The sequence below is a fragment of the Microplitis demolitor genome, chromosome 2 (assembly GCF_026212275.2).
Source record: "Microplitis demolitor isolate Queensland-Clemson2020A chromosome 2, iyMicDemo2.1a, whole genome shotgun sequence".
Classification (NCBI taxonomy): domain Eukaryota; kingdom Metazoa; phylum Arthropoda; class Insecta; order Hymenoptera; family Braconidae; genus Microplitis; species Microplitis demolitor.
Window position 1 is genome coordinate 17,399,209 of NC_068546.1, and position 11,271 is coordinate 17,410,479.

Sequence of the window (11,271 nt, forward strand, 5' to 3'; positions counted from 1 at the left end):
AAAATCGGTCAATTCGTTCGTGAGATATCGTGTGAGAAAGAAATACTAAAAAACGGTTTTTTTCGACAACAATGAGATACAAAAGCTCGAAGAGCTCGAAAATGTCTTCACAACAATGGTATCGAGCTCAAGGAGCTCGAAAACAGCGGGAAGTTTTAGGGCTGGCCCGCAGGGTCAATCGATAGACAGATTTTTTTGTCTGAAATACCCTAATATACAGCTTGTTAAACAATAAATTCCGTGAACTATTCAAAATGTTTTGAAAAACTTTTTACTCGTTCGAACTGAATATTTCACCAGTTTAATTATACTTGATTCTTTAGATAAAGAAAAGAGTTGGAAAGCTTATTAAAGAAAATTTGATGTTCTTTTAATTATTTCACAAGAAATTATTACTTCCTTGGTTTTGCAGTTATACTAGTTTTAAGAAATAACGAAAATTAAACAATATATGTTCTTATGAAATTTCAAGGATTTTCGACTGCAAATTTTTGCATATATTGTTTTGGAGCGATTTTTGAATATAAAAGGTGTAAAAAGTTTTCATTTAGCACAATTGACTAATCTGCAAGTATTTCAGAATAAATTCTGTAATCATTCAAATAGTTTCAAAATAATTTATAGTTTTAGGCAATAACAATTTTCCCACTATTTCAAGATTCTTCACTAGTCATCATTAAGGACAAGACTGTTGCCTTAATTTTTAGATAAATTATTCAAATGTCTGATATTGCCGCGAAAATATTCGTTTTATCATTAAAGTTTTCAAACAAAAGTTGTAAGAAATTTAATTTTCTAAAATAAATCTTTCTTATGATTTTTTGAAATGACCAATATTTTCACTGTAATCCCACAATTAAGTTTCATTATGAGTGATTCAAATTTTTAATAATTACGAAAATTTTAACTTTGAAATGATGGCTTTTTATTGATGCTATGAAAAAATTATAAGGGACATTTTTTTCATAAAAGTAAGTTTTGAACAACTTTTATTTGAAAAATTTTTTGATACGACCAATATTTTCACCGTGATTCGGGAATTAAGGGTCATAATAAATGATTCAAATTATTGATAATTACAAAAATCTTAATTTTGAAATGACGGCTTTTTTAATAGTCCTAAAAAAAAATTAGAAGAGACATTGTTTTTATAAAATTGAATTTACTACAACTTTTGTAAAAAAAAAATTTTTATACGACTAATATTTTGGCCGTAATATCAAAAATTTCACACCATTAATTATTGCATATTGTTTTTAAATTATAGCAAAAATCCAGGCTCTAATCTTCATTGATTGAAATTGCATTCTGATTTATTATAACTTCGGAACAATAATTAAATCCGAAATTCTTAGTAAGTATTTCATATAGTGATAGAATCTATAAATAATAAATATATTATCTAGTCTTAACTTGATTGAGAGGTAAGAAAAGCTTGTGGGTTATTTTTAATTGGATTTTAAGGTGGAGAACTAAATGAGTTTCGAATCAGATAGAGTTATTTTTAAGTTATCCGTGACGAATGAAAAACTAATGATTTTAAAATTTTTAGTCGATTATATATAAACTAGTGAACCGATTACACTAAACAATGTGATGATCGGGAAAAACTATAGTCATCGGCCCGGTGTAGTTTTTGATACATTTGGTCAATCATATTATGAGTTATCCTGAACAAATGACGTAAATTGTAACTTTGTTAGTTTTTTTCTGTCAATATCATTTAAATTAATCGACCAATTTTAATGATTAATAGGGCATTTTACAAAGTTTTTGATGTGTACCGATATCGTCAAACCCATCTCTGTATACCACTGGCTTCGACAACGGTCGTCAAATCTGCCAAATGTCGTTAAACCTGCCGTATGATACTGATAGATGTCGTCAAAACTGCCGTTTACAATTTTTATCGGTTTGAAATTTGTCGTCGATTCAGCAAATGTCGCGAAACCTGCCATCTTATTCAAAATTGATGTCGTCAAATATGCGATATATGTTTATAAATTTTTATGTCTTGAACGTTTAACTGTATATATAGCCTTCGAACCTGCCATTTGCTTCAAATGGCAGTTTTGAGGTGTCGTTGAACCCTCCACTGTATGCTGTTGGATCTGACGACGGTCGTCTAACCTGCTAAATGTCGTTAAACATGTCGTTTATTACCGAAAATTGTCGTCGAAACTGCCGCTAGATATATGTATATATATATATATATATATATATATATATATATATACTCTACTGGAAAAAATTAAAGGATCAAAAAAAAATTCGAAATGTTTGGGTGATTTTCAACAAGCCGTAACTTCGAGAGAAATGGTCGTATAAGGAAGAAAAAAAAGGAAATTGTAGCTTTGAGTGTCTACTTTTTGGATTGGAACTTTAAAAACTTTGAGCGTCAGCGGTTTTTGAGTAATCTTAGAAAAACCAGCGACAAAAAAATTTGCAAATTTTTTTTACTTTTTTTTTTTTTGGTCTACGGGCGTGGGAAAATTTTTTTTCACTTAACCACTCTAAGGATCGGATACCTTCGTTATTCAGCTTTAATTTCATTTTTTATAGACCTTGATACGTCCACTTGTCGCTGAGATATCGGTCTTCATATGGAAATGGATCCTTTTGTCTTTGATTATCGACATCTCAGCAACCAATGATTGCACAGAAAGTTAATGGTGGGTTTCAAAAACTTAAATAAATTTCCTTGAATGATTAGCCATTTGTTTTTTTCGAAAAAAAAATTTTTTCCTTTCGTCACATAAATTTGAAAATGCAACAAAAAAAGGGATTTTGCTGGATTTTTGGAAAATCAAGCGCTGGATCGAAAATATTGTGGAAATTTATAATGTTGAGTGTGCATTTTACAGTTCAATATGCCCACGAAAACCCTACAAAGAGCCAAATTAATCCAACCAGCCTTTTTTTTGTTTCACTCGATCGAATTTTTGAAAAAAATAAAGGATCACGTTTTCCGCTCTGAAAAGCTCATAATCTATAACAAAATGAAAAAAAAATTTTTTTCGAGCTTCGTTCACATTTTCATTTCGAACAGTGCTCAAATTTTTAAGAAATAGAAAAATTTAAAAAAAAAAATTTTTTTTTGAAAATTTTTTTTTTGAACAACTTTAAGAAATTTAGGAGACCAACGCCCAACCATTTTTAACACGTTTTCTTCGCTGCATTTCGTGGTCTCTTAAATTTCTTAAAATCGTTCAAAAAAAAAATTTTTTTTTAAATTTTTTTCTTTTTTTGAAATTTTTTTTTTTGAAATTTTTTCATTTTTTGAAAATTTGAGCACTGTTTGAAACGAAAATGTGGACGAAGCTCGGAAAAATTTTTTTTTTCATTTTGTTATAGATTATGAGCTTTTCAGAGCGGAAAACGTGATCCTTTATTTTTTTCAAAAATTCGATCGAGTGAAACAAAAAAAAGGCTGGTTGGATTAATTTGGCTCTTTGTAGGGTTTTTGTAGGCATATTGAACTGTAAAATGCACACTCAACATTATAAATTTCCACAATATTTTCGATCCAGCGCTTGATTTTCCAAAAATCCAGCAAAATCCCTTTTTTTGTTGCATTTTCAAATTCATGTGACGAAAGGAAACAATTTTTTTTTCGAAAAAAACAAATGGCTAATCATTCAAGGGAATTTATTTAAGTTTTTGAAACCCACCATTAACTTTCTGTGCAATCATTGGTTGCTGAGATGTCGATAATCAAAGACAAAAGGATCCATTTCCATATGAAGACCGATATCTCAGCGACAAGTGGACGTATCAAGGTCTATAAAAAATGAAATTAAAGCTGAATAACGAAGGTATCCGATCCTTAGAGTGGTTAAGCGAAAAAAAATTTTCCCACGCCCGTAGACCAAAAAAAAAAAAGTAAAAAAAATTTGCAAATTTTTTTGTCGCTGGTTTTTCTAAGATTACTCAAAAACCGCTGACGCTCAAAGTTTTTAAAGTTCCAATCCAAAAAGTAGACACTCAAATCTACAATTTCCTTTTTTTTCTTCCTTATACGACCATTTCTCTCGAAGTTACGGCTTGTTGAAAATCACCCAAACATTTCGAATTTTTTTTTGATCCTTTAATTTTTTCCAGTAGTGTATATGTACTATTTTTCAATTGAATCATACTCAAAAATTTTAATTGAATTCAATCAAAAAATAATATTTTATTGTTTTCGATTGTATTTGATTGTAATTCGATAGTGTCATTGAAAAGTTTGTAAAAAGAGATTTTTGTATTTATTTACCCTGTTTAGAAAATCTTATAGAATCCAATAAGTTCTTATAAATTCCCATAGACATTTTATAAGAATGAATAAGTTCTATGAGAACTGCTATAGTTAAGTATAGGACCTTATACCTTGGCTATAAGAATCTATCGGATTTTTTAAACAGAGTAGATTTACATGTCATGTATTATTGTCATTATGATGTCTCATAATTTAATAGATTAACCAATACGAATTGTAAATCATGTTGATATTGAAAGCAATGTCGACGTATTTTTATTAGTTTTTCAATTATTGATTCTTCACTATCTATCTCAGTAATTCCTAAATACATGATTTTTTCATTTTTGAGTAGCTTTCCTTCTTTAGTTATCACATTATCTATCATTTTTTTCATATTTTCATGTTCTTGTCTTTTTAGTGTCACGATTAGAGGTAACGTGTCAATAATTTCCAATAAGTTTTTTGACTCAATTATTTTAGGGTCATTCAAGTTTTTATCAATGGTGTTCCATAAAGATTCAATATGACAATTACGATCTATTATCCTTTCTTTTGTTTTTTCACGACATTTATAAGTTCCTGATCGCACTGCCAAAAAATCTGTTCGAGCATCCAATGCTATTGTTTTAATAACTCCTGTAAAAAATATAAAAATTTTATTATAAGATAAATTTATATCTGTGTACATAAAATTAGATTTACATTAAATGTAAGAAAAATTTATTTGGATTAAGAAAATTTTTTCTTTAAAATAATATTTGCAATTTAAGTAGCTCAAATTTATTCACTGGTACCGTGGTATGATTTTTTGAGTATGTAATTATGCAATATTAATTCACTACTTAGTATTTGTATTCTTTTTTATTCAACAAACTTTAGTTTTTTAGATGTTAGAGATTTTATAGACCTAGTATAACAAAACTTTAATTTTATTTTAAAATGTCAATATCGTGGTGAAAAAAAAAAAAAAAAATAATAAAAAGTTTTGTTTCCCTTAAATGTATATTATTACTTATTTTAAATTTTTGATCATAATTTTTTATGTACTATCAATGAGAGGGATACTTGATGTAGCGTAGATGCAAGGTCAACCGATAGACCGATTTTTTAAAATGTAAACTACACTAATGCTAAAAATGAAAGGAACAGAAAACTTTTAGGAATATTTTAGTGATTTTTACAAGTCTGTAATTTCCCTTGCGGTTTCAGCGCTCTGATGGAAACACGATAGAAGCACGGGGTTTTTACTGTGGAATCATGCCTTCAGTGTTTCGACAGTGTAGCGGCAGAGATTTGACGGTGGTTTCACGGTTGAACCACGGTATTTTCTGTGCGATCACGCTACTATTTTCTGACCGTGTCCCCACTGTGTTTTAACAACGTTTTTACGGTGGTTCAATGGTCTTTCGAACGTGAGTTCACAGTGTTCTCGCGGTGAATTTTCAGCAGTTGCATATGGTGGTTTCACAAAATGGTTTGTAGTAATTTCCACAGTTAACTCATGGTGGTTTCACAGTGACCTCACAGTATTTCCGCGTAGATTTTTTAGCGTTTCAATCGTGGTAACTTAGTATTTTCTCGTTTTTTCTATGATGATTTCATGGTTTCTTCACCATTGATATATTTTTTTCTTATAGTTTCCAAATCTCTGTATCAATTATAATTTATTATTTTCTTACTATTTTTGATAATTATATTTTCTGAAGTATGTTGTTAAAATATTAAAATGAAAAAAGCCTATTATTTTAAGTGATCTAATTAACATAAGTACACAGAAAAAAGAGATTTTTTGGCGCAAAACAGTTGCACTTACCCCAAGAAAATTTGGATTTGCTCTAAAATATTTTTGCATAATTATTTGAAAATGATATTTTTTTTGGGGTGAGAAAGAATCTTCGGAAGCCAAGAAAATTTCTTTTTCAGTTCCAGCAAATTCTAAGGAATAGCGGTTTCTGAATCAATACGATGTGCAGGTGTGTGTGAATTATCATATTTTGTAAAGTGACTTAAATATGACCGAACAACGTGAAATTATTCAAAAAAATCAGTCTATCGGTTGATCTTGCGGACTAGTCCTACAACTTCCCGCTATTTTCAAGCTCAAGGAGCTCAAAACCATTGTTGTGAATACATTTTCGAACTTTTCGAGTCCAAAAGTACTTTTGTATGCCATTGTTTTCGAAAAAAAAACGATTTTTAGCATTTCATTCTCCCACGATATCTCGCAAACGAATTAACCGATTTTGATAATTGACGCGGCAATCGACGTGTTTTATTGAGTTCTAGAGCTGATCAGATATTAGAATTGATCGGATGAGTCACTTCAAAGGTAATTAAAAATAACCATTTTTTACCATTTCTTTCTTCTGCGATATCTCTCGAACAAATCAATCGGTTGAGATGGTTGAGGTCGCATTCGACGCGTTTTATAAAATTTTGCATCTGATTGGATTTTGAAGTTGATCGTATGAGTCATTTCTAAGATATCAATAAAAAACTAAAAAAAAAATTTCTTTTTTCGTGATTCGCCAATATTTTCGAGTCTACTTGATCAAATAATCTAAAATTTTGACAAAAGTTGATGGCTAACAAGCTTTTTCGATTGCAACTTTAACCATCCCTGGCGGTTTCAAATCAGCCTGGAAACACCCCGGGAGTGGAAGCACGGTGGTTACACGGTGTTTCCACGATGGTTACACGGTGTATCCACCGTGATTCCACGGTGTATTCACTGAGATTTCACGGTGATTACGCGGTGGACGTGGAATCACGGTGGGTACACCGTGTAACCACCGTGAAATCACGGTGATAAAATGACACAAACCCACCCTGGATCCACCGTGATTCCACCATGTTTCCACTCCAAGGGTGTTTCCAGGCTGATTCAAAACCGCCAGGGTTAGCTGCACGAAGTCGGCTCCCCGGTTAGCATTAAATATGATCTACAACAAAATTCAAAAGTTGTAGAGTAAATTCATGATGGAAATCTTGTGAAACTACATAATATTCTTATTAAACCTTGAAATATTACAAAAAGCTACAATTTCTCTCCAAGGGAAATAACCGCAGCACATAGACAAACAACACATGAATATTCAAATAAATCGCATTGAAACGAAAAGAAACAAAATCCATAAAAAAAACTGCCAAATTGACTGCCAGAATTTAACTCTCCGGTTGGCAGTCAAAAAAAGACATGCTTTAGAATTTTAATTTCTCCCCACTTCCCTGATAGCACAGTTTGCTTAAGCAAAAGTTTACAATACAAAAGTTTCGTTGTATTTTTCGTCGAATTTCCGTCAACTTCGGACTTTTCCACTTTTTACGACAATTTGTATGCAACTTGCTATTAAATTTGACGCAAATTTACTGCCCGAATTAAAATACAAAGTCACTTCAAAAGTTGTCTTTAATTTTCAGGCAAATTTTAAGTCAATTTATCGTTACTTTGCCTTGAAAAATTGTTAAGTATATTTTTACTTTCAAATTGTAGACAATCGTATGTAAAAATTTGCTCATCTTCTGAAATGGTAAGAATGAACATGACCGATTTTTTTTTCTTTTCGTAAAAGTTTACCTTTAAATAAGAAAAAGATTTACCGCAAATTCTGATTATCGACTTTTGGTGCAAAGATGTCAGCCAATTCGGGCAGCAGATTTTAGGTAATTTCAGCATAAAAGTCAATTTCAATGCAAAGTAACTATTATGGTTGTTCGTGATGGGAATCGTGTAGAACTACAAAATGCTCCCATTGAAAATTGAAATTTTGCAAAATATTGTATTTCCCTGTTATTCAATCAAACAATTTCATGTTTATCGATGCCAATTGAAAAATAACCGCAGCATCATAATAAATAACAGTTAAATACTAAAAAATTTCGCATTTGAATCAGATCCATATGAATCCTATCAAAAATCATCAGAATTGACTGCTAGAATCTATCTCTTCAATTGGCAGTCAAAAGTGACATACAGGAGAATTTCAAGTTCGCACTGTTTGTTCGTAATACAAATCATGTAGAGTGCATAATTTTCATTACAAACATTGATATTTATCAAAATTTAAGGGTTTCCTCTCATTCAAGCGGACAATTTTATGTCTATCGATGTCTATTGAAAAAAAACCACAGCATGACGATGAGCAACACATGAATACTCAAAAAATTAGCATTGGAATCGAATCCATACGGAACCTATCAATAATCATCTAAATTGACTGCTAGAATCTATCTCTTCAATTGGCGGTCAAAAATGACATACATCAGAATTTCAAGTTTGCACTGTTTGTCCGTAATAGAAATCATGTAGGAGTGAATGATTTTCAATACAAACATTGATATTTGACGAAATTTAGGAATTTTTCTCTTTTTCATGCGGAGAATATCATATTTATCAATGTCCATCAAAAATATTTATATCAAATAAAATTCCAAGTTAGGCATCAATTACTAATCCTGTTTAATCTGAGAACGAATTAAAGAACGTTAAAAGTATAAAGTAAAACCTAAAAGGTTTCTATACGAAAGTTTTGTTCTTACATTTCGCCGGCTAATTGAATTATAACAATAAGAAGCAGAATACAAAAATTATAAAAATTAATTAATTTTTTAAGCCTAACAAAACCTATAGGGAAATCAAATCGATTCTTTTCTAATGTCAAGAAAATAATAAAATCAAAAAATATTCAAATCGAAAACCAAAAGTAAACTTATCAATCATTATATTGTATATTAATTTAATTAATCTGTGTTTGGAATATTTTTGATAAAATGCATTTAAAATTCTATAAATAATTATAATATTATTTACCTGTACCAAACTTTTTTATTATAATTGGTTACAAGATAATTTTTTTATAATAATAGCACTATCGTACAATTTCTCACTCAGATGCTGATTAAATATATTATTGTACTATATTTAGAATTATAAAAATCATATCATTAGAGTTTACATCGGTTATAATTGTTTATTACTATTATAAATAATATTATTAAAAGATTCACTTTGTTTCAATATATAAACCAATCGGCATGCTTATACTATTTTCTTACAAGTTCTCTAAGAAATTTATTATCTAACCAATTTTCAGTATGAATATGCCATATATTAATAAACTTGCAGACTATTTTGTAAAATCTGCTTTATCTAAATATAGTACTTGTATTTGATATTTATACTATTCCTAAACGCTACGCCAATGGCATCAATTATTACTCATGACTCTATGTGTGAACTCCTTTATGAATTTTTGGTATTATCCCCCCTTACCCTTTACTATCACTGCCGCCAACCTTATAAATTTCAGATTAGGCAGCCATTTTGTTGGCAAAATGTCCCTATCCCGAATAATCAGCGGTTAGTATTTTTTTTACACTGAAAGTAACTAGCTCTTAGGACAAGTAGATGGCACCCCGTCAGTTATTCTAGCAGTATCTTTCCGTCACTTTTCACTTGCCATAACAGTAATTTATACATTAATTTATTCAACCTAACCAGAAAAATGTAAAAATAATAACAACACAAAACTGAAAAAAGTAGAAGAAAAAACTTAAATTCACAAAATAAATATACAATTCTATGAAGCGGTAAAGAATTGAAACTAATAAGAAAATTATTGACATAAAACAACGTTCAACTTAACGATGGGTAAATTTTCATATTTCATATTTATATTGTGGATATCATGTTTGATGGTATCCGCTTTAATTTTATTTCTTAATGGATTTTTTTTAACTTGAATATCACAAATAGAGCGTAGCAACTGTACATCTTCTAACAATCTAGAAATTAGTGACATTAAAAAGTTATTGCAAAATCCATTTTGTTGGCAAAGTGTCACCATCCCATCATTCCTGGTAGAACTAGAAAGAAACTGATGTCAAGTACTGACATACCATAATAGCCACTTTAGATTGAAATTGACAGTAATTTGATGTTTAAATTACCTGAAATTTGACAGCAAGAGTTAAAAAGAAAGAATTGAAGACCCTGAAAGTAGCAGACATCCGACGAAAAATTAGTTTAGCTAGGGATATCTAAGATAATGATTAAGTTACCACAAATTTGAAAGGTGCCACTTATTCATTGGCTCAAGATCTTCAAGTGATAGATTTGAAAAAAAATTTCGTTTTAATACTAAAGTTTTTATGATGAAAAGTCAATTTCTTTGTTATATAACATAGCTCAAAATGGATTTCTTTGTTATTTAACAAAAAATCGACTTTGAGCTTACGAAACCTGTCCAATCGAAATGGCTTGTCATCAAATGTTTCTGGTTAACGAAAAATTAAGCTATCGAAATTTTGAATTATTGAAAATTTGGGTAATAAGTAGTATTGGTAATTGAAATTACTGGTGATTGGGATTTTAGGTGATTGGAAATTTGGGTTATCGGGATTATTAGTAATTGGTAATTCAGGTAATAGGATTCTGGGTTATTGGGGTATGTCCTATCAGTTACTTTTTCAATTGGAACCTGTCTAATGAACGTCTTCCCTAACTTTTGTACAAATTCAAATTTTGAAACCACCATTTTCTTAAAAATACCACGAAATAAAGATACGAAGAGAAAGTCAAAGTTTAGGCAAGCCCAAATTTGTGACCAATTATTTGATGATGGTCATAAATCATCTAGCTAGATGTGACTGACCACCCTGATAACACGAGTTGATCGAGAAAAAGTTGGTCATTCATTAGTTTCCGACCAACTTGACGACAAGTTATCGACTACTTCAGCTTTTGCAACTTTTGGCTACAAGTTACCGCCAACTTTCTCAGAAAGTTGGCGGCAGTATGGAGCCGCAACTGGAATGCAAGTTTCTGAGGAAATTGAAAGTAAACTTACCGTCAACTTATGATCACCAACTTTTGCAAGCAACTTTTGCCACCAACTTTCTCAGAAAGTGATAGTCAACTTTTTAGATTTACAACTTTTGCCACCAACTTTCTCAGAAAATGTCCATCAACTATTGGAGGTACCAACTGTTGGCGATCAACTTGGTTCCAGTTGCGGCTGCAAGTTTCTCGT

General features: G+C 30.5%; 1 long non-coding RNA gene across 2 annotated transcripts; it reads right to left on the bottom strand.

Moving 5' to 3' along the window:
• Positions 1 to 1,111: 1,111 nt before the first annotated feature.
• On the bottom strand, positions 1,112 to 9,394 carry LOC128668985 (uncharacterized). 2 transcript variants are annotated; one of them, XR_008404537.1, is made up of 3 exons: positions 9,051 to 9,394; positions 4,256 to 4,876; positions 1,112 to 2,130 (listed from the first exon to the last, which is right to left on the bottom strand). It is a non-coding gene; the product is annotated as an uncharacterized LOC128668985 (long non-coding RNA). The 2 variants fall into 2 exon arrangements; XR_008404536.1 differs by having other exon boundaries at positions 1,112 to 2,133.
• Between the last annotated feature and the right edge of the window lie 1,877 nt (positions 9,395 to 11,271).